At 39.9% G+C, this 26,756-nt stretch overlaps 1 long non-coding RNA gene across 2 annotated transcripts in view; it reads left to right on the forward strand.

Annotated features, from left to right (window-relative positions):
* LOC133216988 (uncharacterized) overlaps positions 1-26,756 on the forward strand; it is a 146,443-nt gene that overhangs the window by 39,285 nt on the left and 80,402 nt on the right. Inside the window, exon 7 of one of the 2 annotated variants that reach the window (XR_009726778.1) lies at positions 17,392-18,684. The exons of the other annotated variant lie outside the window; for it this stretch is intronic. This is a non-coding gene — a long non-coding RNA (uncharacterized LOC133216988). Of the gene's footprint in view, positions 1-17,391; positions 18,685-26,756 lie in introns of those variants that run through there. 2 annotated transcript variants of the gene reach the window in all.

Below are 26,756 nucleotides of genomic sequence, written 5' to 3' on the forward strand. Positions count from 1 at the left end.
ATTTTCTATTAGCAAGACTATACAAAGTTTCTGAAATCTAAAGCAGAGATGCTCTTGCTTCAGCTAAGGTATAATTAGGTTCCTTGTGGGTGAAGGCTGCTGAGCATCAAGCCTGGATTGTTTGTCCTGGACCAACACAGGGAATTTCTGTTACAGGTTTTGAGGCACTCGCACAGGTTGTCCAGAGAAGCTGTGGCTGCACCATCCCTGGCAGTGTTCAAGGCCAGACTGGACAGGGCTTGGAGAAAGCTGCTCTAGTGGAAGGTGTCCCAGCCCATGGCAGGGGGGTGGAACTTGATGATCTTAAGGTCCTTTCCAACCCTAACTATTACATGATTTTATGATTCTTTTAGATTCACAACTTGCTGTATTTTATCAAGCCTACAGCCCGGAGTCTCTCTGGTGGGCAGCTGTTCACCTCTGAGGTACCTTCTGAGTGCTCTTAAATGAAATTTGTAATCAAAATTTGTCAGGTCCAGATGTAGTAGTGCAACAGAGAGCTTTGTTTTGGCTGTTGGACCTGAGTACCTTTAGGATGGTGTGAGCAGTCTTTTCAGTTTGGTCATGAGAAGGGTGGGAAGGACATTTTATCCAGAGGATGTTTGACTTCTGCAGCTTGCATGAATTAGAAGTTCAGGAGCTTCACACGGAGCAGCTGTTGCTAACACCTCTACTGCATTGCAGGTAACTTCAGGATATTTGTGCAGTGGATGTTGGAATGGTGAAGGGTTTTGATGGTTATTGGATATACATCGTTTTAACGAGGCAGTACGGCTACTTATGAAGTTTGGACTAGTAATTTCTTTCATTTTTTGGAGTACCTTCAGGACTTTAGATCCCATGTTTTTATGAAAGTCCTATAGAGCAAGCTGCATTTCCTTTATTGAATGAAATATTTTTTTCACTTGGAAACTAAATGTAACAAAAATTTAATAATTCATGAATTGAGCTTCAACATCTTTTAAATAATAGATAGACTGTCATGCCAAGTTCAGCTGAAAACTTACCGAGCATACGTTTTTATGTTTTTTTCTTTGACATTTCGAAGAATTACAGAGCTACAAACATTTATTTTGTATTTCTGCCCATGCAATATTTTATTCTTTTCAGGTTGATTTAAGAAATAAAAGCGACAGTTTAAAAAAAACCAAGCAGGTAACTAGCTTCAGTTTCTGATGGGAAAAGAGAGCTGAAGGGAGAGAAGCCCTGGGTACATGTTCATAAATGATTCACTGGAATTTTGGCTGACAGAACAGTTTCATAATAACTTTATTTTTCTTATCAGTGAAATCAAATGTTAAATAGCTCTACTGGAAAGTGCTGTAAGGTGACTAACAATTACACCTCTGTCACCTCTGCTGTCTTTGTCCTTTTCAAGATAATCAGCCTACATTTATTTTATTGGTTATTTCTTCCCCCTCCCCCCCCAGTAAAATAGAAACGGTTTTCATTAGATGCAAGCAAGTCACATTTTGTGGTATTTTTGTCTATGAGGAGGATGTGTAGCCTCTTGCTTAAAGCCAAAGGAGCCCCAAAGTTGTCCCTACTGCTGATCTATGTCACTCTGAGACCTGTTGTGGTACATGACTGGACGTGCAGTGCCCCAGGGAGGTGGGGATGGAGCCCATCCTGGTGTGTGGTGGCCTTGTTCCTCTGACCTGTGTTAGAGCTCAGTGCTGTCCATGTGTGTTATTTGTAGGGGCACAGCTGCAGTAGGAAGGCCCTTTGGGGGTTTTAGCACTGTTTCCTAAGGAGAAGGGCAATGTGTGGCCAAGGTGCCTGTGTGCAAGTCTGTGCTGAGTGGTGTGCTCTGCTTCTAACCAGCACTGAATCTGCAGGTCGGTTTTGAGCAAATGCAGCAAGAGGTGGAGCTTTCAAACAATTTAAATTCCTAAAGCTTTTCATGAACCTAAATGTCTAGGATTTCTGTGCTGAAGAAAATAATTTGAATGGTATGGTGCAGTGGTAGGAACATTTTGATTAAAAATGCAGGAATATAAAGCTTTTTGTGAACCTATATGTCTAGGATGTCTGTGCTCTTTTTCCACATGTGCTCCTAATCAGGAAGAAACCTAAAACACAGGCTCAGGCTATTAGACAACAGATACCATACAGTTGAAGGTGATGCCATAGATGTTACAGATGTTGCAATCCAGAGGAAAAACCCAAACCAGAACACATAACCTGCAAGGTCATAAAGCATCCAATGCAGCATTGCAAACCCACAAGGCTTTGCTTGTTCTGTGTTTCATGCACCTACTTTTTAATATTGGTTCAGTGGAGGAGCAGCTGACTCCAAGGTGATGGATTGCCTCATCTGTCTTGGCAAGACCTTCTGAAGTTGTGGAAAGACTTAATGAATAGGTTGCCTCTTCTCTGCTACTTTGGAAAACTTGTCAAATACCAGAAATGGAAAGAGTATTTTCCTTCTTTTATTCCTGTGAACGTGCATCTTTCAATGGTGAGAACAAAAACATGTAATTTTTAATTAGCTGCAGTTAAATATGTCTCCTAGGATGTCCTAATGTGAATACTGTTCAGTTAGAGGTTTGAAGCTTTTGTGACAAATGGTGTCGAGCTGTTCTGTTGCACCAAATGAAGAGTCAGGCAGGAGGGGCTTGAATAGAGGTAACTGCCATTCTGTAGAGTCATTTATGGCTCTAGTAATAATTGAGTATTATTATTATTTTAGCTTTTCTGCTCTGTGTGCAGAACTGAAGCAGCAGAATAAGAAGTACTTAAGAATCCAGTGCAGATTATTTGAAGTGGTAGTACCTATGCCTTTGTCTCATACTATTTACAAACTATGAGCTTGTCTTATTAATCAAATGGGAGCAATCAAAATTTTATGAGAGTCATTACCTTTCAACTAGATATTCCAAGCGTAGAAGGATAACATTGGCACTTACAGGGTATTAACTGGCAGATATCATTTGAAACTTCACTGTGATAAATGTTCCCACTTGTGAAATTACAGCAAATCTACATTCAATTCCAGCTGTTCAACTCCATGAAAATAGTTTGGTAAGCTGGGTGGTTACTTGCAATAACTCATCAAGCTGATAAGACTGTTTCTTGCACCATATGTTATCAATTAAGTCTTGACCTAAAACTTTTACAATTTCATTGAAGGGGACCTAGGTTAATATTAAAATCAGAAGAGTTTGCCTTCTCTTTCCTTTATTTTAGAAACTTGAACTTGCTTCTTGGAGCCTGCAAAAATGTAAAAGGAATAGGAAAATTCCAATCGGCTCCTTTTTGTACCAACTTGGGCTGATGTCACATGGTTGTTTTGTAGAGAAAGGACAGGAGCTAATAAATAAAGCTTTGCTCATAGTTTGGAGCTCTGAGAGAAGAGCTGGCTAAATTAGATTCTGAGCTCTATCAGCTCTTAGTCCATGAAGAACCTCACAGAGGAAGCAGGTAGAATCTGCCTTGGCATTTTAGAATGGTTTCACCTGAATATTTAGGTTGTAATCAGTAGTTTTGTGGCATGATTATGCTTAGGAGCATCATTTCTGGCAAAGATTTTTTTGTACAAAAAGCTATTAAAAATCATGATTTAAAAAGTAGGCTCTGCCCCAAAGCTTTTCTAGCATAAGCAGTTTAAGATTCAGAGCGCTTGATCTGCCATAACACCATTCTGTTCTCCTTTGTTACGTTATGTAAAAGCTGGGCCTCTGGGTTCACTTCTGAGCATTTATTTTGAAAAGGTTTTCTACAAAAAGGAGCACCCAAATGGTTTTCCTCTGTCAGTTTTTCATCAGGCACTTTCCACACAGGACGTTCCCTTTCCTCATGTGAAACATTGCAAGCAACTTAATCCCAAGGGGAAAAGAGTGCTAATATTCAGTGGCGGAAGAAAATAATTTGAATGGTATGGTGCAGTGGTAGGAACATTTTGATTAAAAATGCAGGAATATTCAATCATTCTATCTGGCAAACCATATGTACATGAAAAGCCTGTCTTCATTCTTATCATTCTGGATGCTCATATTCAACGGGATGATTGATTGGCGAGATTCCTATTTCTGCACCTTTCATCTATCTTCAGTACTTTCATAAATGTTGAATTAAGCAATATTTATGAAACTTATCATAAACTGGAGTGTTCATTGAAAGTGACTGTGACAAAGTGGATTCCCCTACTCTTGAACTTCAACGGCAATATTGCACAATACATTTATTTCTGCCTGGTTAAAAGCGAAGACATTTTTTTTCTTATACATTTTTCACTCTCAGAAAAATTACAGAGAGGGGAAGATTGAAGGGCTTTTGAGAACAGGAAAGGAGAAGGTCTTGCACTGAAAATTTTGCTCCTTGTTATCAGCTTTGGAAAGCGAGACTGTTGTCTTTGTGAAGTTGCCTTCTTTCTTTTGTTCTTCATGTCATTTTGGTTTTGCCTATTACTGTCTATCTTAGATTCTTCCATGTCTCTGGAGCTAGTACAGTGTTAGGGTTTGTGCAGGTTATTTTGGGGTGAAAGTGAATTATATTAACTCATGTTGCAGATATCTCATATTAACACAAAATCATTGGTGAAAAAATCAAGTTGTTAATTCTTATTTGTTGGCTGTGACTGATGTTGGGCTGTAGGAAGTGAAGATGATCTCTGTGCAGATCTGTGGCTGGACAGAACCAGTGACAGCTTGTTGCAGCTGATAGATTTCCTCTTGCGTGAACCTCATGAATCTTCCTATATTAGAACTGGATAGGGCTCTCTTTTCCACTTACCCCACAATGATGTGAATCCACAGGCATGTTCAGATGCTCAGTGTCATCAGGCAGTTGGTTTGCTCTGGAGATGTGGGAGCCACATTACATCACACCTGCTGGTGCTTCTGCTGCTCTGATATTCCATTAAGTATCTTCCAAATTGAGTTTATGTTTTCCTGGGGAAAAAAAAGACATATAAATGCTTGATTTATGGAAACACATGGAACTTGCAGATGGATCTGTGTCACCGCTTTCCCCAATAACTGAATTGAATAGCTGGAAAAGGACAATCAAGGTGGCTGTCACATGCCATTGCATGGAAGTTAGTACAACATCTGCTTTGCCTGCTGCTTCAGAAATCACTGGTGCATGTTATAATTGGGAATAGGATCTCTAGTACTTTTTTCTTTTTACTGGTGAAGGCTGTGCATGGGAAATGTTTAAGTTCTGCCTTTTGTAAGTTATGGTAGCAGGTTGATATTTCTACCCTGTTCAGCATTTAAGTTACAGGAAGCTCAGAAAAAGTGCATTCTCTTTTTCTGTAGTCACTCTGACTTTTATCTTTTCATTGTTTGTCCAAACACCTTATGCTCTTCAGTGTTTGCTCTTGGGACTGCCCCACATTCATTGCCTGATAAGTATTTCTGATACATAGAGCGAGTTAATTGCAGCAATAATCACTGCAAGCGGTTGGTGTTTTGCTGTTTTAATTTGGTATTTTCTCACAGAGCCATTAGGAGCGGATGCGACATAAACCGCTAGTTAAAAGCGGTATGATGCATGGGCTTTCTGAAGGCATGAGGGAAAACTAGCTATTGGTAGCAGAACTTCCAGTTAGAAGCATTTATGTTGCTTCCCTTAGGGAGTGTGATGGGAGGGTAAAACTTTTATGCTATCAGGCACTTGTAAGCAATTCTCCATCTGGGATTTTAAATTGGAATAGCTCTATTATTCATTTGTACCTCAGAACTCCTTGGATAATAATCTGCATCTTTTTCTAGCTGTGAGTGGCCATAGTCACATGTGCTGCTGGTGAAAGCACAAATTAAACGGTGCTTCCTGGGCTTGGAAACCACAAGCTGTATTTCTTGCACTACCAGATGCTTCCTGTACCATCTTGGGCAATCTCTTGCTAATAAAATGAATTTTAGATGCAATTAACTCACTGCACACAGCAGCAGTACTTAAAGTGACTTGTTATAGAGCTGATTTCTATACTAGAGTCTGCAGCCATGATTTCAGACATGACACCAGGTGTGTGAGAAAGGTGGAGGGAAGATGCTGAACCTCTGTCATCCCTGCCCTGGAAGAACAGTTCAGCAACTGAATGGCTGGGTAAAAACAAGAGCACAATCTCCATCTCCTTTTTGCATGCTTATGTATGCATTGGTTTACGTATGCGTTTGGTGTATGCATTTTCCAGCAGTCTAGCATGTCCTCCTTTCAGGTAGGCTTATAACAACAGGAGAGGATGCTCACTGGTAGCTCTAGGGCCCAACCATACTCTATTCAGTTGTCTGCATGAGTAGAGACTAGGGATAAACTCTTTTTAAAGTGTGCCTTTTCATCATGTTGTGTTTCATTGTTTGGGTAGTAATGCACTGAATAAATTAGTCAGTACTGACTGTTTTTGATTCAAGGAGCAGGAGAAATCCTCCTATTAGGGACTGCATCTATTTAATACTATAGCTGGGCACTGGGAGGGGAGGCGTCACTCACTATTTAGGTGTTAGTTTTGACCTACTGCAGGCTGTCTTGGTATTTTCTCATTATCCGAAATGGGATTGGTAGATCGATGATCAGCAACTGAAAAAGAAGCAGAATTCACTGTGCACTGGATTTGGCTGCCCTGATTACTGTGGGGCTGCTGACAGCCGGGAGTACTGGCAGCGTGAGCTTAAATTATGAACAAGGTCCCTGAATTGGCATTTCAGTCAGCTGTAAGGTCAAAGAGGCAAATTCAGTCTTAGTATGGAAGTGCTGTTGACTACAGTAGCCCAACGACTGCTAACATCATGGTTTTGCAGCAAAAGTAGTTTTAGGAGAATGAGGTTGTGCTCAGCTTATTGGTACCACAATTTCTTGTAGAGTACCGCCGGTGGCTGCATATATTGTCTCTCACAGCAAGTGCCTTTGAATTATTTATACCTGACTCGATTTGCAGTCCTGGAATATGAGTGTTTTCCCACCTAAAATTAAGATAAGCAGTTTCTCTCGAAGGCCCTTGTTGGTTATTAGAAGTCATTGCTGATCACCACTCTCGATGTGTTATAGTGGTTTGCTACCAGTTTCTCATAAACTCACTCAGAAACAGGACATTTTGCTGCAGCCTCCTAGTCAGGCTCTTAAATTGTGTAAAATGAGTATTTCAACATGTGTGGTGGTTGTGTCTGTGTAGAACCCTTCACCAGATTCCTTGGTGTGCCTGTGAGCAGAGTTACTTCCCTGACAGAGCCAGCCTGGTCCCCAAAAGCTTGCTTTGGTGACTGGGAATGTCTGTGGTGACCCTGAGGATTTTGAGTCTTTTTTTGAGGACATTGGTGTCATGGTCTGAGTCTGTAAATGAGTTACAAATACCCTCAGAAGTACTTAGCCCTGTGTTGGACTGCACTGGGCAGAAACTGTGGCTGGAAGGGGTTCTTGGCTTCACCCAAATAAAAAGGTAATGAGATGCTGAGCGCTGTGTCTCGGCCTCCTGCTTTGAAGGGATGAGTGCCTGATGCTTGTTGAACGGTTGGTTTCCTTCGTGAATACTGACTCAATTCATGCTTTTTCTTACCTTGTGGGTAAGGATGCATTTGTGAGCCTGTTAGCTTATGAGCTGAAATTAATTTGTGAGTTTGTCTTTTCCTGCATTTAGCACTGCAACATCAAATCATTTTTCTCACAATTTAGCTGAGCACTGATTCCTCATTTAGTTAAAAATTCTGAATCTTACAGGCTACACAAGAAATTAGGTTCTTAATGGCTGTTTTATTCAATTATTATGGCGATACTCGTCCCATTGTAGTTAATGTTCCATTTTGAAATTGCCTTGAGCGGGAGTGTAAAACATTACTGTTCTCTCCAAGTCTCCACTATCCTCACATGCCATCTTAATGCAATTTTTAACCATGCTAGATTTTTTTTGTACAGTTTTATTTTGTTTAGAATTTGAACCAATAAATTATTAAAATGCAGTTTAAATTTGATCCTTTCTTTTTGCAAAGATTTTTTTCTTAAAGTTTTAAGTACTTTTTCCAAAAATTCATTTTAGCAAAACTTCAGTGCTGCTTGTCTTAGGGGAAAAAAAAAAAAATCAGTCTTCAAATTCTTTGTTATTTCTCAAGCAGCACTAACAGCAACATTATTGTTATTGCAGTCCTTTTTGTTGATGGATAACATTCTTTAAGAGTTGATTTACAGGGAGCTGGTAGATAAATCTGACAAGAGGTAGAATTCAGCAAAGAATTTACAGGCAGGGGGTGGGAGGAGAAGGATTTTAGGCTAATTTTTTGCCATTAGTCATCATGACTGAAGGCTCGTGGTCAGTCCTTAGATGAAGAGGCAACAACTCCAGACTTCCCAATTTTCTTACACCAGATGACTAACACAGTTTTTTGACAAAAGGGGAAGATTTGATCACGTAATGAGAGGCGGTATTGCTGAGGAGAGGGCCTTAAGAAAATGGAAACATGCCATGAGATAAAATTGAAATGCATTTCAGAGAACTGTGTTGGCCTCTCCAAGAAGTGACTTTAGTTTAAATAGCGAAACAGCACAATGGGATCTAATTCAAATAAATAGTGAGTATTAAAGTGACAGCTCAAGTACATTGTATTTGGTTATAGTGGGCACTGTTAAGAATAGTTTCATTTAAACAGTATTAAAGTGTGCTATTAAAATAGTAAAGTGTTGTAGCAAAAAATTGAAATCTTTGCAATGCAATAAATAAACTGCTCTGCAGAGTGATACCTGAGGGAAGACCCTTTCACACCCACGGTGTCACTCCTGTATTGGCACCTGTAGATGGAGAAACAGGCAAATTATCCATGTAAAGGTGGTGAGAAGGGAAGAGGTGGGTCCAGAGACCAAGGCACATTGTGGTGTATTTTGGACGGTTTCCAGGCAGCACTAAAAATACCATGTTGTGTGTTACTTTGGACAAAATGAGTAAGCAATGTCTTGGATATGCCAGTCACAGGGGTGTAAAAGGGCAGGTAGGAGCCTAAATAGAAGGCTGGGGAGATGATTGCAGCTAAACAGCTCCTTGCATTTGCATTCTTTTTTCTGAGTCACCGTTAATTGGTGATAAATCACTGCAATACAGCAGTGGTCATCTCCCTGGTGCATTCCAGTCCAGCATACGGGTCAGGTTTATTCCTCCTGTAACTGTACAGGAAATATTTTGTCATTTGACTCTCTGTAGTTGCAGGGCTTTTTGTCCTTTTTTGAATGGGGAGGAAATATGGGTATGGGGGCTTTGGGGTGTTTTTGTGTGCCTTTTGTTTCTTTCTCCCCCCTTCCTGTAAAACATACTGTGCCATACAGTGCACTCTGGAGTAGTCTCTGTTCTGTTTGCCAAGAGCCTCCTGGTGTGCTGAACACCTGGAGAGCTGTGTCCTGTGGGTTTGTACCCAGCTGACAGCTTTAGCACAAAGAGAGAGTCTGCAATTAAAAATTCACAGGACTGCCGATGGCAAATGAGGGTCAGCTGCATGACACAAAATTACAGACATCTTCCTACCTGATCAAGTGCTTTGAAACAGTCATTTGTCTGCTGAATCAAAAGTCGTTTGTCCATTGTAATTACCACCCATCAGAGTGATTTCTGCAAAGAGGTGCTGGGTATGGGCAAGAGCTTGTGGAACAAGCTGCGAGGGGAACAGGAAAATGGAGCTGCAAGCAGAGTGCCTGGGAAATGCAGTTCCACATGTGCAAAGTGCTTGTTGTAATACTTGTTTGTGTATCTGAGAATAATGTAAAGGTTACGTGAAGGTGGGTCCTTCTGACCTTCACATTTTCCTTCTTGTGCCTAAAAAGTGTATCTGTTGCTAAAGAGACTATTCGTTTATTTCAATGTAATTAGGACAAACCCCGACCTTTTATACTTTTCTCATGTACAAAGGCTCTGTAGGTTGTCCATTCCATCTACTGAATTCTGGCTCCAATTACATCTGTGCTATCTAATGGAGTGCTATTGAGAGAGAGAATTACTAAGATAGTGTTGTAGCTAGTACCAATTAAGATAAAAACTAAAGACAGTCATAAATGTGTATCCTGAGAACTTCTGAGTGAAATCTTAAGAGCTTTATGTTCTAGACTGGCCAAGCATCTTATGGGAAGTTATATTTTGACATATATGCCTTAATCTGTGGTGCTATCCCACAGTTTTTAAAAGCTCCTTCAATTGCAGGTAGCAATGTTTGTTCATTGTATTCAGATCACATACAATAAACAAGGCTTTTTAAATAGAGAGCTTACTGCTGGCCTGTTGATTTAATGGCTTTTTTACTGTGGAGTGTTACCTTGGCCACCATGGTGGCTTCGACTGAGCTTACTTGTGTGGGAGTTGTGAGATATCAAACCTTTTTATAACAGCTTACGTTGCAATTAATAGTAAAGACTGCATGTAATTGTCCTATCCTTGTTTCAGAAGAAATTAATACATGTTGTTGAAAGGCATTAGGAATAGGAAGGTAAAAAATACCTTCCCTCCCTGTCCCCCCATACCACTTGCAGAGCTTTGTGCATGGACAGCTATTTTTGCTACCTGTTTTTGTTTTAGATGGAAGTTGAATGGTTTTGTTCATCTCTTCATGTATTATTTCTCTGATGTGCGTCATATGTATCCCTTTGATGGAAAGATAATGCAGAAGTTGGCTATTGCCTAGAAATACCCAGCAGAAATGCACATACATATTTGATTATGTATTTCTTTCTACCTATACAGGGGAAAATAACAGCAGTAAATGGCAGGGCTACAACAAAGCAGTGTTCTGTTATTTAAGAGTAGATGTTGGATAGCTTATCTGAATGAAACATGGTTGCAGGGAAAAGGTGGAGAAGTGGTGGGAATAACTGTAGAACTGAAAAGAGTGTCTAATGCAAGCAAAAATTGAACATCTGATGGTACTGATATGAGCATCATCAGTGGAAAGTTATCTCTCTTTTAGTAACAATGGTTCTAATGTGTTTTATCTTAATTTCCCAAGTTGTACTTACAGAAATAATAATGCCTGCATCTTCTAAATGTTGGGGTTGGTCCATAGACCTATTCCTTTTGAGTTCATTACAGTTTACTTTGAGGGATCAGTCAGAATGCTGGCAAGGTTAACTTGTTTGTTTAGGTCAGTGTAGTATCTCTGCTTCTCTGGGTAAATCAGCTTATTGTGAAATTCCCTCTTGTATACCCAGAGCTCTCAGTTTGGAAGAAGAATTTAAATATGAAGCCTGAAATTTATCTGAGTGCTCTTTTCTGTATCCTGTGAAGAGTAATAATGTGCTTAAATATTTACCACACAAAACATGGACCACAATAATATGTACTGTAGGAATACCAACTCTTCAATTTACTGCATTTTATACCAAATAGGATAACAGTCTACTTTGTCTTCTACTTTGCTTTAGTACAGTAACCTTTAAACCCTGGCTTATTTGTTCAAACTAAATCCAAATCTCCTTTTTTTTTTTTTTTTGTGTTAGTAACCTGCTTTATTTAACATACACTTCCTATTTCCCTATTTCTAGCCTCTTTGCTGGCATTATCTGCTTGCAAATGGATTTATTATCAAGTAATCCTAGTTTTGAACAAAATGTCTTTTGCTATCTCAAAACCCCAGGCTCTTCTGTGTTTGCTCTTCTACCAATTAAATGGAGTGAGTCAATGAAAGCCTTTTCAGAGCATCATGAAAGTAGGTTGTGCAGAATGAAATCCTGATGTCTACTCTGTGGCTAAAGCAGGTGGTGTGTAATGGCTCATTTGAACATAGGGATTGGGAGAAGCAAGGAGGATGGGTATTTCTTGCAGTAGATTCCTTTATTCTTTGCCTCTTTTCCAGTGAGCTATTCCATCCCATACATGTCTTGTACGCTGCAGCAAAATACTTCTACAAATAAGAGGGAAATTTAATAGCCTGTTGAAGCAGACCTAAGATCAACATGATGCCAGTGAAGGCATCATGCTGCATCCTCTGTGCTAGGGACTGTGACCACACAATGTTACTGTGTACCCATTCAGGAAGAGTTGATGGTTTAAATACAGTAATAAAACAACCGTGAAAAAGTGGTTGTCTTTTTTTTTTTTGCTGGCTTAGTTTGCTACTAGGTCAAGTATTGTATAAAGCTATGGGGTAAGCATACTCTTGACAAAGGAGAGATGAGAGGGAGTGGGGAGTGTGAAGTGTGACAGAACAGCCCTCTTTAGCAGCAATGTTATCTTAGTTTAGCTTAATTCAAGGAAATTCTTAGGATGAATTTGCGTCTTTGTTAACAACTTTACTATTCCTTGTCTCTCCAGTGCACTCACTCTGTGTTTTATCTGCAAACTCTACCTTGTCTTTCTGTACTGGAAGGTGTGTTAGGTCCCTGTGAAAGAGAGAGGGGGAGAGGATTTGGATCTGCTCCCTAGCCCATTGGAAAGAAATTCTGCTGACTTCACTGGATGATGTATCAAGCAAATAGAAGATTGTGGGTACTTTTATTCATTATGCCTTTCATATTTAACTGTGACCTTCTTCAGCCTTGGGATTCATCACTCTTCACAGAGATGAAAAAGTGTCTCACTTTCCATAACATCACCCCTCCCCATATATGGGTTGATGGTGTTTACATGCAGTTATAACAACTGAATAATTGTAAGCAGATAAGAAAACTACCAGCCATTTATTCATAAACTGGTCAAAGGAGCTTTAGCTTTTATCCTAGGATAAATATAAAAGTAATCCCAACCTGACAGGTTGGATACTGCGGATTTTTGTCAGAAGGTAGGAGTGAGGGATACAAGATAAACTGAAATATAATCTTAAATTTTAACAGCAGGGAACAAACACCACTCCCAGGAGGATCTCTACTTACTTTTAACTTTCAGCAGACCTGGGCTGATACTTCTCTTTCTCTTGCATACACAGGGAGTACTCCATATATTCGCTTTACTTCAGCTAATATTTTGTGTATGCAAACACTATGTGTTTAGGTGCATGAGACTGTTATGAAGTCTCTGAGGGAGGTGGATTGAATTCCTGGCAAATGCTTCGGCATGCAGCTAACTTATTTAGCTGTACTGCCTGACTTGATTTAGCATTCAGAGAGGTAACAAGCATTTAGGACTCTGAAAGATGCAGTAGAAATTGCTCAGTCTTCCTTTTAATGCTGTCTTGACTAGGGGGTGATAGGAATTTCACCAAATGAAAGCCTACTACAGATAAATTTGAAACCAATGAAAGAAAAAGCTAAGGCCAGTAGTTACAAGATCACAACAGGTTAAAGGGAAAGCCATACAGATGTGAATTATAGGCATCTGAATTTGGGCCTGTTCATTGGGAATGAAGGCTGGGGTGTACCCTGGAATACTTACATACTGGTGCCTGGGTGCATCTGTTTCCTGACATACATATTTCACATAGAATAGGAAGCCCTCTGTCATGTAAAGGGGTGCAAGCAAGGCATGGGAAAGGGTAGAGCAAGGCCGGGATGTTTGGGATCCCCAGTGGCTGTTGCCAAACATGTCTGGACTTCTTATGCCTCATGCCAGGGGCTGCTGTGACTTTAACAGATGTTGAGCCAAGGCTCCAGCCTCCAGACCATGCAGTCCCTGCAGGTGATTTCAGATTGTGTTTTTATTAATTGGGGGTGAGACTGGTTTGAGGAGGTTTTTGGGGTTTGGGTTTTTTTTTTCATGGGATTTTTAGCTCTAGAACTCTGGGATTGACCAAAACCATCAGTGACATGCAGTGCTCAGCAGCAAGGAGTTTTCTGGCTCTGGTCCTTGAAAGCATGCACAATTACAGCTATTTCAGAAAGCAGTTGACAACCTAAATGTGTTATGCTATTGTACATCTGCATTTTCATAGCTAACAGTCTTCTGTGTCAGTTCACGCCTGTTGCTTCTTGCCTAAGTTGTTTTGTGTGCACCTGCAATGCACAAGATCCTTCCAAGCTTTTGAATAGTGTCGGCTTCAGCAAATTAAAGGGTGATGGTGCCTCATCAGCCCTGCACAAGTTGTTCACTTCTGCTCTTTGTATTCATGTTGAAAACATAACTGAAATATTCCTCTTCAGCCTCTGTCAGAGCGAACAGGATGCTATCTTACAATAAGCCCTTACATGATTGTGTATCATTACAGCATCTTACTTCTGAAAGAACAGTAAAGATATATAGGATGTGCCTTTGTAATTGAGGACAGTCAAAAATCCTAAATGAATCCCAACCTATATAGGTCCTGTCATGAACTGTGCGTAAGATACGATGACTTGGTTGACATTGTGCTCCCAGGGGAAGTCAGATGAGGGATGGGAAAGAGTAGATGCTTCTGGCATCGTCTCAGAGAAGCCAGACCCAAAACAGCAGTACTTAAATACTTCTGAAAAATCTCGCTTGCCTGGAGTGCAGGAGAAGTCAGATGAGGGAATGGCATGCTGGAAGGATCTGCCAATAAAGGGCAGGTGGACCAATAAAGAAGAGGGAATGATGCTCACAGTGTGCTGGTCCTGGGCTTGGAGAATTACCTGATGAGGAGGAGAGAAATTAATATTTTATAGCTATTCATCACCATTCCGGCTGCATGAAAAGGCAAAGAAAGAAGTGGAGAGCGGTAGGCTGGGAACACATAATGTGCCTTTGGTGGTGCTGTGGGTTTGCTCTGATGAATCTGTCTTGCATCTCACCCAAAGAAAAGAAATTGGCTGATGATGTGCTTTGCAGATATATCAGTGCTGGCACTTAAACAACTCTATATGTGGTACACAGGTGTTTGATTTTGTTTTTGTTAACGAGCCAATAGCAGGCAGGTTTAGGGAAAATGGACCACAGTTACTGTAGAGACAGTAGAGACAGAGTTTCTCTCAGTGCTTGTAATCTAACTCCACCATATGTTCAGTGTATGAGCTCAAGCCATGACACATCTTCCAGTCAGTGAGCCAAACCCACATCTGGTGAAAGATAAGTGTGGAACTACATCTACCAGTGTTACCCAACCTCATACATCGTTCCGTAGTCCTGTCTTGCTTTGTTGAGTTAAGCAGATGCCTCTGACAATTCTCCCTGATTATTCCTCCTGTCACAAACTCCTGTCCCTTTTGTTGCTGCTTGTATGCTTTCCAGAAAACACTCTTCACAGCAGATGTTTGCTAATGCAGAAAGCATTAGAGAAATAATTGTGAACTATTTCAGTGTGTTTGGGGGTTTTTTTATACCAGTTGCAGTTTTTGAATATGAGGATTAAGCAAAAAAGTGGCTAGATTTGGGAAAGTCTTCAGGTCTAATTAAAATGAAATGCTGCTCAGGTATTAACTGTAATATTTCTGTGGGAATGGATCAATGCAATGTGTGCCAGAAAACCTAACACAGGTGCTAATGCAATGTAATCTTTTGAGGGACAGCAGAGGGGATAACAAATTGAGGCAATGTGTAGGTACTCTACTGGATTAAGAATATATAAACTAAGATTTCTTTGCTGAAACTATGAATGACATTGGGAGGGGGGGAATATTAGTAAAAACTTAGGTGCATTTTGAGATCAAGTTGTAAAAAGCAAGCATGGGAAAACCAATTGAAAGCATAACATTAAATGAGTGGCAGGCTGGCTGCTCTTTCCCATATCTGCTGATGCTTGCAGGTAGGCTTTGTTAAAATAATTGTAGGGAGCTAAATAGCACGGAGTTTTTCCAGATGTAATAGCTCCAGGAAGTTCTCAGCAGCATGTTCTCTTTACAGGAGCTGTTTTCTTGTAGCAGCTTATTTAGAGCTGGAGAGAAGACAGCAATTCCTGCGTGTTATTCACCTTGTTCTCCTCAGGTTGTCTTTTTTAAATAAACCTTTATTTCCTCTCTTTTTTTTCCTATTTCTTTGCCCTTTTGTAGGAAGGGTTCTTTCTCAGTCAGTGTGTGGAAAAGAAATAATGGAAATACCCTGCATCTGCAGTGTATCTTAACATTGCTGGGGACCAGAAGCCATTTCAGTGTCTGTAGTAGTCATTGCTTGCTGCTCTTATCTCCTATCCAAGACTGATTTACAGTGCAGTTAATGCCACTCTCCAGCCTGCTGAGCCACTATTAAAGTACACGCAAAAAACCACACATGCAGTTTGAGTCACAAGGGAGTATACTGTAAGAAAATAGTGCATTGATTCTTTTCTTTGGTGTAAACAGAGGGAGGGGGAAATACAGCTCGGTACTTTGAACTCACAGGGTGCTCCACGGAGAATGGAAAGGGGATGCAGTAACAAGTGTGGGCATTTTTCCATTTAAGAATGGAAAAAAACCCACCCCATGTTCTAAGAAAGTCCTAATTCATCAATTCTTTGTCTCCAAGAATTTCACTTGCTTCTGCAAGTGTCATTTTGTCTTGAATCGTAGTAGCTTCCTGGGAAGGTGTTGTAGCGTAGGAGTTAAGGGATGTGCAGTCTGTGTTAAAGTCGTATTTATGATTATACTCTGAACTAATCTCTTAAGTTTTTGTGAGACAAAGTGGCATTTATGAGTAATTTATTCATGACGTGGTAAGCAGAACTATAGCTATTTCTTCCCAAGAGTTATTTGGAAGAGCTATTGGCAATATGAAAATTAACGTTAGCAAGAGGACATCAGTAGAGAGCGGCTGGAGAGAGAAAGGAAGTCTGCATATAGCCTCTTGGGAATATCTTGGGATTTATAGTTTTTCATACTTTCATTAATTTGAATACTGCCCAGAATATGAAATGTACTTTATATTCCTCCAAAACTCCCCACCCCTTAACTCCATTCTAAAGTCTGAATGCAGTACTGTATCCCAGGTGTGCCAACTTCACAGCTGGTTGCCTGTAGCAGACTCACAAAATGACTGAGTTGCTAAAGTGAGAATTATTTGGAACCTCTTTGTCTAAATACAAAATTAGCACTTGGGAGCAAGATTTGGTAATGGAACTAGTTCCCCAGACAATCAATTCAATGGCAGCAACAATCAAACTGTAGAAATTATTAGGACAGAATTAACAACAAAAGAGATTTTACTCAGTTGCATAATAATAATTTGGTGTCTTTTCTGCATGTTGAATGCTGAATGAAAAGCTGGTCCTTTGTTACGAAATATGGAATTTGAAAGGTTCAGGGAAGGATAGTGAAGATCACTATAGGTACAAAATGGCTTTTGTGTACAGAACTAGTAGGACATGCATTACACGTTTGCTGTTGCACCTCGGCTGAAGTCACATGGCTAACTTTGAGGTGCTTTGACTCTGTTTTAATTAAATTCCCCTTTCCTTTTGTGTCACTGCGTAAGCAATTGGGTGTTAGTGGATACTGAGACACTGCTTGACTCCTTTTCTTAATAACATGGTGCCAAAGCAAACTGGAGAGTGAACAAGAGTCAGGATTCAGTATCAATGTAAATTCACTTTGTTCAAATGCACTTTTCTAAGTCAGTGTTTACAGCTTTTGCTGGAGTCCTGCTGTTTCATGACTGGGTTTCAGGTCCAGCTTTTGTCTTCTACATTACTACAGGTGACCAGAGAGGGAGTCCGTCACGATGCCCCTACATAGACAGTAAGGGAAACAGACTCTTGAAAGCTTTGGAAGTGTTGGGATGAAGTGGGTGGATGTGCAGCCTGTGCTGAGGCTAACTTGGCATCAGGAGAGGTGCCTGTGGGATGCTGCTGGTTGGGGGCAGTTCAGTGAGTTTGCAGTGGGTGTAATAGTGTGGCATCGTAGAGCTACTTCCACTGAGGAAAGGGCTTTCCCAGACCTACCTTGGTGCAGCATAGTCCCTGTCTGCTATCCCAGTGCAAATTTACATTCTCTTTAGGAAGCCTGCTGCTGGCTGGCCGGAGCCTGCTTTGCCCATGTTCTGCACTGTCTGGCTGCAAATCAGCTTTAAAGCAAGAGCATGATGAGCTGGTGGGGGGAAGCACTGCTGGGAAGCTCTGCATTTCCCTGCGCTACCTGTGTATCTCTGCAGGTCCACACAGCTCGGCGCAGGAGTGGAGCAAACCTCTGTCACTAGACAGCCCTGTAAATAAACCCAAGCCGGCAGAGCACTGACTGTCACCCTATGTTTACCCAAGTCACAGGTCTAGATGTTGCCTCCCAGCAAACTCACATGCACTGCAAGATCCATTTAGCCAATGCTAAACACGTTCCAAATCCTGCCGTAGTATTTTCCTTATATTTGACAGTTGTTTCCTTTATTATGTGGCCACTCATGAGGGAGCTATTTCATAGGGATTTCAAATGCCTTCTTTGTAAAAACTGCAACTCTTCCTATTTGCAGGAGAAAGTCTGTTTTATTCCTCTTGTTCTGTTTCATTTTTCCTAAACTAAGCACTTTGCTTCAAAAGGGTGTCCTTGTAAATCTTTGTCCTTTTAAATTCAAGGGTCAATGATACTTTCTATATGCAAATTCAGTTGTTAAATGTATTGCGCATTACTACTCCTGGCAGATGGGAAGAAACTGCAAATTTATCATGGTGATGGCTTCAGGAACAAAGTAAGTAATTATAGACACAGTATGACAACTAACCACAGTCTCTTTTATTCTCTAGTGTTCTCAGTAGCCTTTCGTATGAAAGAAGTAGAAGGTTACCTTAGCTGTGTGTCTGTTTCTAAGCCAGTATTACCAGGGACTACAGTGTATAGCTTTTATTATTACCCATTAGAATGCAATTTAACTTCTGGCCCCCTAATAAAACTCTTCCCAGAGATGCATTCATAAATACAAGTTTATTTTGTGTTAAACTTTATGTTTGTTTCTTGTACCCTATAAGGAATCATAGGCAGTTGGAAGGGGAATATTATGCCTTTTTTTTCTAGTCATATTTCATATACTGCATAATCCAGGCTAATATTCAGAATGTATTTTACAAACTAACTGGTTTGTGTTTATGATGATGGTGGTGGCCATGAATTCTGCATGGTCACAGCTCCACTGTCACAGTAAGTACAGCAGATCACAATCCAAATATGTAGGTTGCTAAAGAGGAAGAGAAATGGAGGTTTGCAATCCTCTTGGAACAGGTGGAGACTTCCGTGGAGCTGCTTACCATTTTTGGAGGGAACAGAAAGCGGCAGCAGGTCCAAGTTGCTCCATGAAGCCATGTAGTTTCTGCTTGGCGAGGCTCGGCAGCATCACCTAACATCACCCGGCCTTCCTGCTGCTGGGCTTGACTGGTTGCTTCACTTAGAGGCATCAACAGCAGATGCCTGGGGGCAGATTGTGTTCCTGTGTCTCCTGTCTGCAGCCTCTCAGTTTAGATTTGAGCTTCAGTTATCCTTACATACTCAACCATATTTTCTTACCAGCTTGCAGTCAGTTACTATATATTGATCCTTAGTGAATGTAGTGATCTGCACTCCAAATGACTAATTAAATATGCCATAAATCTGCAAGTGAATGAGTACTTCATGTGAAAGAATTCCTTTTTTTATGTAATAAAATATCATGTTCTAACCACAGGTGATTGAAGCATAGTTGGAAGTGATCTTACCACCGGCAAACTGTATAAACTGCAGTGCAGTGATGTACGAAGAGCCCCGGAGATTGTACGGACATTAAGAGGTCAAAAGTCCAGTGGATAATACTCATAAACAGCCAAAGGAAAATACGTGATTGGGCTGTTACACTGTGCACCTTGGATATCACTTTTCTAATGTTTTGGGAAAAGCAAAGTAATTCCATTGGTGTTAATGTTACTAGAGAAGACATCAGGTCATGCTTTCCTGCATGTAGCATAACAACCCATTTTTGGACACAGGCAGAGAGGTTAAATGCAGAAGAGCCATGCACTGGCAAGCCATTTGCCTGGCCAGCTCACTTTGCAGTGATAACTGAGCAGAGGCAGCAAAATAGCAGAACATGGCCAGAGGGGCTTGCCAGTGCTGAGCAGAGGAGCAGATACCTCCTTGGTGTTAGAGACAGCCTAAAGTCAAGCTTATATTTGGCTTGTTTGAGCTAGTGCCCCTGGAGTCTGTGCAGATCATCGGTTTTACAACATCCAAATCCTCCTGACGATATAAAACTGGAGCTTTTCTGGTAGTGCTTATCAGGCCACCTCACTGACTTCAGGGATGTGACTCCTCTTAGACCAGCTAAGAATTTAACCTGGCCTAGACTTTTCTGCCATAAAAGCCTGAGAGCGCAGTCTTGCCTCATGATGACAAGTGCAATCTTCACAGGAAAATAACAATGCGCAGTTGCCCATTCTGCTTTTCCTTGCACACTTAATTCGGGTGGGCGGGTATTTTGCTTCCTCCCCTGGAAAGTGGTGCTGATAACAGAAGAGTAACCCTGCTCCATTTAAAATATAGCTGGCAAGCAGAATGCCTTATCCCTCCCTAGACAGAGAAGGATCTCCAGGGGAGTAAACTGTCTGATATTTAATGGCTGCAAGTTGTCAGGACTATACTCTGGTAGGCCAGAGACTCTAATACTGATCTAGTACTGATTTATTACTGAGGTAAGGTATGTGGTCTATGGATCTTGTGCCTGCAATGAGGCTTTTCTTAAATGTCTGAGAACAAAATACTGCTCTCATCCCACAGTGCCAACTCAGGCACTCCTCCTCCTACTCCTCCTCCTCACCTCCATCAGCAGAACAACAACTTCTATGACATACTGAAACGAAAGTCAATTCCTAAACTCCTAAACCTGTTAGCAGGTTTAAACTCCCTGTATCTTCCATTTTCATACCTGCATGTAAATATTGTACTTGGTGTTATTCTAAAACTCACTGAACAATGATTTAGTAACCTTTATACAGCTTTATTGAGAAGCACATGAAATAAGAATGCTTAGGCTGTTTCTCAGCAAATCCCTGTGACATTATCTGTATAGTACTGAAAAATACCTGTGTTCAGTGACCCTCAAACTCACGCTGTCACCTATAAGAGGAGAAACTTGTGATCTCTTGGCAGATCCAGCAGGAAAACAGCAGGTGTAGGCACACTGCCGTGCAGACCTCACTAATTCTTTTTGTGAGGTGGCATAACCTCAGTAACGAGAGGAATCGGATGCCTCATTCCTAGGAATGTGACTTGTCTGAAGTGGAATCACTCCAGGCATATGCTGTTAGATAATGTTCTCCAGCACAGTAAACTCCTTTAGAGTACCTCATCTGAAGAATGCCTTTATATTGCTATTCTAGATGCTGTCTAATTTTTTTCCAGTATTCATCTTAGAATACTTTTCCACTCAGGTGTGTGGGAAATGAGTGCAATCTGTCTTTCACATAGTTTTTCTGCAGTTAATCATTTGTCTTGAGCAACTGGTGCTGCAATATTATGAGACTTAGGATAAAATCTCAAAGGCTGATTTACAGATGGTAAGCTTCCTATCAAATCTGAATTTGATCATTGGAGAGTTTCAGTAAGTGTCTTGTATCCAAAGGTGCGAGTTGCCTTTTTTTAACTGTATGATACAGGTGCTCAAGAACAGATAATAATCCCACCCTCTCAAATGATATGATAATAGGTGAAAGCTATCAGCTGTTGGCAAGCTATCTCTGAGCTGCTTATGCTCTGGTTGTATTCTCCATTTTCAGAACCTCTCACAAGGCAGGTTAGGTGCTAACTGAAACATATATGTGATCTTGCATAACATGTGTTCGAATACACAGTCACCAATCACAGAATAAGCTCACTCTGACTTCCAGGTCTGCAATGTCTTGTTTAACAGCCAGGTTTATAGAGCAGTACATACAAGAATATGTAAATAATTTTCCAGGACCTGGAATAACATTAAAGTTTCTGAGTTATGTAGAAAAATCTCAGAGAGCTCTTAAAATGAAACTGTTTCCCATAGTAATTTGTGGTTAAAATGGTGACATTCTAAACTTCAGAATATGGTAATGCAGGCCTGAAAGAACTTGTATGTAGAAAGACTTAAAGTGTCCTTTTCATCACAGGAATGTAATGAGAACTGCTACAGAATCTTAGTTAATGTCAGTTGTCTTCAGTGTTCAGTGGGTTTTGTTTTGGGCTGTGCATACAATTGAGAAGTATCTTTAATCCAAGTAAATCAATTATAACAAATATAATAAACGTATTATGCTATGAATTATGCATAAATATGCATTTATGAGTATGTGACAAGCATAGATTTAACCATATAAATAAGTAAACCAGTTGTGAATAGGTATTTGTTATTTTTGTGAATATTCAAAAAACCTTCCTGATACTCTAATGAAGTCTGTTCCATTCACTTCATTAGATTGTGGTGATTTAATCCAGTTTAGGAGGCTGTAGATTCAAGACCAAATATTTCTGCTTTGCTATCAGTTGTTATAATCTACTATCTTTTTGCTCTCATTTGCCTTGGGTGATTTCTGTCTTTTCAGTGACATTTCAGGGCCCATTGTAGTCAATGTGTAAACCTAGAACTCCCAGTGATTGATGCATTTTTGTTACAAAATACCATGGCTTCAGTGGGAGTTTTAGCTGAGTGTAGATTACAGGATCAAGCTCTCTGAAGCCAAACAGCATTTCCAGAAGCACTTACTAAATAATAGAGAATTCTGGAAGGTAGCCAAGCCCTACATGTGGGTGTCAGCGCTGCCCCATGCCTGAATACAAACTGCTCCTTCGTTTCTGTGTCACCTCCTTTATGTTGTATAATACCACATGCCCAACCAACACATTAAGTCTTTGCTGTTTGCGGGGGTTAAAGGTTGAAGAGCTGTTAACAGGTGCTAGCTTTGTCTTTGGAATTTCTTTGGTAAGTGAAATAATGAGGGAAGGAAGTGTCAGGTTTTCCAAAGTCGAATTCAGATGCTGCGCAGCAGCGGTGGCTTTGATTTTAATCACAAAGATTCTGAAATGAAAACAGAGCTTTGAAGTTTGGGGAAAATATTAAAATTTGCTCTCCTGTTTGTTCACCAGCATGACTTTGGACGTTCAGACTTAAAAGCTGTTACTGGCACACAGATCTCCTTTAAAGTGGATGATGATAATGGTGACTCTGCTCTTATGCTAAGCAGGTTGGAATATAGCTTTTAAAAAATGACCGTACATGAAAGGCAGTTCCCCCCTCCTCCTTAAAAACCATTTTGAACAAAGTGAATGCTGTTCCATCTCATAAAGACAGATGATTGACATTATATAGTGCATGAAATTTTTCTTTTCAGAATCATGACATTTTATAATAAAAGTAGAGATAATGCTGGGAGCTGGTAATTACACTATATACTCCCCCAACAAAGAAGATCCATCGGGGAAAGAAATGAAACAATATGTCTTTACAAAGAATGCAATTAAGTAAAGCTAGATTAGAGAAACCACTGAGGATAAGCGACATGCATTATTATCTCAAATGTGTAAATTCAATTTTCTTTTTTTCCTAATAATTCTTATTTCACCAGCATTTTTTCCTCACTCCCTGGAGATCAACTTGCAACAGCTTCATTTTCCTATTGATCTATTTAATATTTTTCTATTGTGTGTAATAAAACACTAAACAGAATTTGCTCTCAATGCACAAACAGCCTTTCTGTCTCAAAAGAGAAAGAGATAATATTGTTACAAAAATCGTCTCCCTGGGGTGGGTGATGACATTAATATTTTTGTTAGGGGAGATGGGGCTCAAAATCCAATCTTGAAATTACCAGTATTTACCAGAGCCACTCACAGAAGTAGAGGGGAAAGGTGAGATGGCTGAGTAAATATCGTCATCTCTGCATCTTTAAAGGCAGTGCTAAAAAGGCATTAAAATAAGGATGGAAAGACTCCCCTTTGGAATATTTATCAGAGGTGCTTCATCCTAGTGGCAAATCAAGACAAGACTTGCATGGTAATATCTGTTGATGTGAAGAGTTTCTTAGTAACAAGTTAGGTTTTCTCAAAGTGATATTTTACCCCTAAGACAAAGAATATCTGTTTTTGTAAATGAAAGGATGTGTTGTAGATCCGTTCTGCACAACTGGACAAGGAAAGGAACATCACTGCCTGCTAAATAAGTTGCTTTTAGGTTAGAATTCTGTTAATGCCCTTTTGTTGGTAAAAAGAAATTTGTATGTTTCTGGAAAAACATACGAGGGGGAATGCTTAAGTAATTATGCTCTAATCAGTAATGTTCATAGCAAACTCAGGTTGTAGAGAGGTTTGAAGATTGTGTCCCAATTGTATTCAAAGACCTACATGTGTATGCAGCAACACTGATACCTTTATTCATGATCTGTGATTCTAGGAGTTGCACAAGGTACAGTTCCCTGTTCTTTTTTTATCTGGGAATTGCTTTGGTGCATGGATTTCTGCTAATTATGAATGCTGCACATTCAGGCATGTCATCGAAAGCATAAGAGAAGACTTTACAAATGAGATTTGTTTAGGCAGCATGTCATCAAATGACCCGATAAGTAGGGACTCATCAGGATAATGATTAGGTTTTATGTACTGTTACAAGGACTGATTTACTAGAAAGGCAATGAGAAAAATCCCATATCTACAGAAGAATCTTTCTGGCTGAGCAAATTACCTGACAAGAGATGCAGGTCCAAACCAGACTTTAAGTTATCTGGACGGGCAAGATTTTGACTCCTTAACCAACATGACATGTATTTTGTGTTGTGAATGGCACACAGTTATTTTGATCAAGTTACTTGAAGAGGAAAATAATATTAGTTTCTACATAAGTTATCTGACTACTTTCAGTGGACGTCTTCATTCAGGGACATCCTATGTATTGGGAGGTTCTCAGTAGCCACATTTCTGGTCTCATTACTTCAGTAGTTTATTTTGGAATGTGATCATATACTCATGAAAGTCAAAGGCAATTTTTGTTCTGGTTATAATTGTTTATGACGTGGGCCTTAATTTACAACCTTAGGAAATCTTCCATTTAGGTAAGCAGTTGGTATTATCATAATGCATATATTTTGCAGGTGGAAGTTTATTTCGGTGTAGGTGACTAGCTAATTCATTACTGATCAGCTTTCGCTTTCTTCAACTTCATAACAGAGTGAGCATAAATATCTGTGGTTTGTGTATTCTGGAGTTGTGGGTTATTTGTTGGGTTTTTCTGTGTTCCAGGGTCATAAAGAAAAATGACATTATTTCTTTTAACTTGGCTTTGGCAAAGTTTTATTTATTTAGTCCTGCATGTTTGTCCTTCATTTTCCAAAAACATGCAATGTAAAGAAGAGCTGAGTGAGAATTAACTGGTCTCTGCACTTTGAATTTGCAAAGGTAACAGAGAACAGCCACTGCTTTTGATGCAAACACAATTATAGCAGCGTGCCACATCTTTCAGATTACGCTCTGTTAAGGGTGCTGATGGCATGCTAGGAAGGCTGCACCTTAGACTTTTTGTCTTCAGAAATCCTGCAAATCCAAAACTGCCAACTTCAGTCTGATTCCAAATCTCTTGGAAGTAATTTGGCTTATATTGTTATAATAGTGTATGTAATTTGAAACTTATTTCATTGTTATAATAGTGTATGTAATTTGAAACTTATTTCACTTACTTTATGGACTGATCTAATATAACATCCATTAGTGAAGTTCCATTAGCAAACACTGGTTCTATATTAAAATGACAGTACATACTATGTTTATATGCACTGTTGTGATATGCAGGAGTTCTAGAAATCAAAGTTGTCTCATTTTTCTTGCACCCTGATTAATGAGACTTTCCTTGGAAATCATGAATATGAATGTGAATCTCATGGAGGAAAATAGGTATCAAAAACCCCACAGATACTCAACTGGTTGCTGCATGACTCTACTCTGTTCCAAAAAGAAGGGGTATTTTATTGAACCAGCTCCTAAAAGTCCACAGTTTCCTTTTATCGTACTTTATTTCTGAAGATATGCATACATGAGCTTTTCAGCTTACAGATTTATGATTGTGCTTGCCAGAATTATACAAGGAATCATTTCGGTAGTGTGTATGTTGTGATCAATCATATTCATGCAAACTTCCTCTTTAAAACAAAAGCCAGATCTGAGGTGGAGCCATGTGTCTTTCAATGCATTAATGTCAATAAGTATTTGAGAAATTAAATCTTACTCCTGAATTATTTATATAGGATGGTGCTGCTGCTGCTGCTGCCCTTCTTTTTCTCCCCTCTTTAATTTTCCTGGGTTTCTACCTAAATTTGCCCTGTGCTAGCAGGGTGATTGCCTTCACATTTCCCACATCATGTTGCTACCTGTGTATTTCGCGTTTATCGCAACCATCTGAGCTGTATGACACATTCTGGGGTACTGAGCAACCAACCCTGGAGGGAGAGGGCTTTCCCATCACACTCATGCATTTTTAAGCAGTTTTGTAAGATTTTTCTGACTCACAAGTCCATAGTATGTGCTAACATCTGAGAGAACTCCTGTTGCGTGTCCTGTTTCCCTCAGCTATGTGTTGACATTAATGCTAAAGGCAGGAAGGAAACCCTGAGAGATGAAAATAGGATTATTGCAGGATTGTGCTACCTGGGCACTATTGGCTGGGGAGAGCTTCAGCTCACTCTGACTGGGGCTGGAGGGAGAGGTGAGGCAAATGTTCATGCTTGAAAGGCTTGAAACTCAGTGGTTTTCCAAGTCTTTTTTGTTTGGACCTGATTCAAACTCTTTTGTGGTAATGAAGACCATTGCTATTAACTTGAGTAAGATCTGTATCGCATTAAAAAGCCTTAATTCAATAAATGCTAATTGAAACAGTTGATAATTAAGTTTTTCAAAGGCTGTAGAATATGAGCTTAGTCCCCAAATTGCACTTTGTATTGGATTCAGTATTGCCTTTGCCATCTCATTTGCTTCAGTTCAGTTCTTTTTACTGTGTAGAGTTCTGGAAAATCCGCGTTGTGTTATGATAGTGTTCTTTTGATTCCTACTTGCAAAAAGCTGAAACAAGCATGATTAATTTGAAAGGATGAGATTTGTCTCAA

Source organism: Neopsephotus bourkii, unplaced genomic scaffold (genome assembly GCF_033783945.1).
Source record: "Neopsephotus bourkii isolate Nb327-2 ecotype Australia unplaced genomic scaffold, CSIRO-AGI_Nbou_v1 NB_1080, whole genome shotgun sequence".
In the NCBI taxonomy this organism is placed as follows: domain Eukaryota; kingdom Metazoa; phylum Chordata; class Aves; order Psittaciformes; family Psittacidae; genus Neopsephotus; species Neopsephotus bourkii.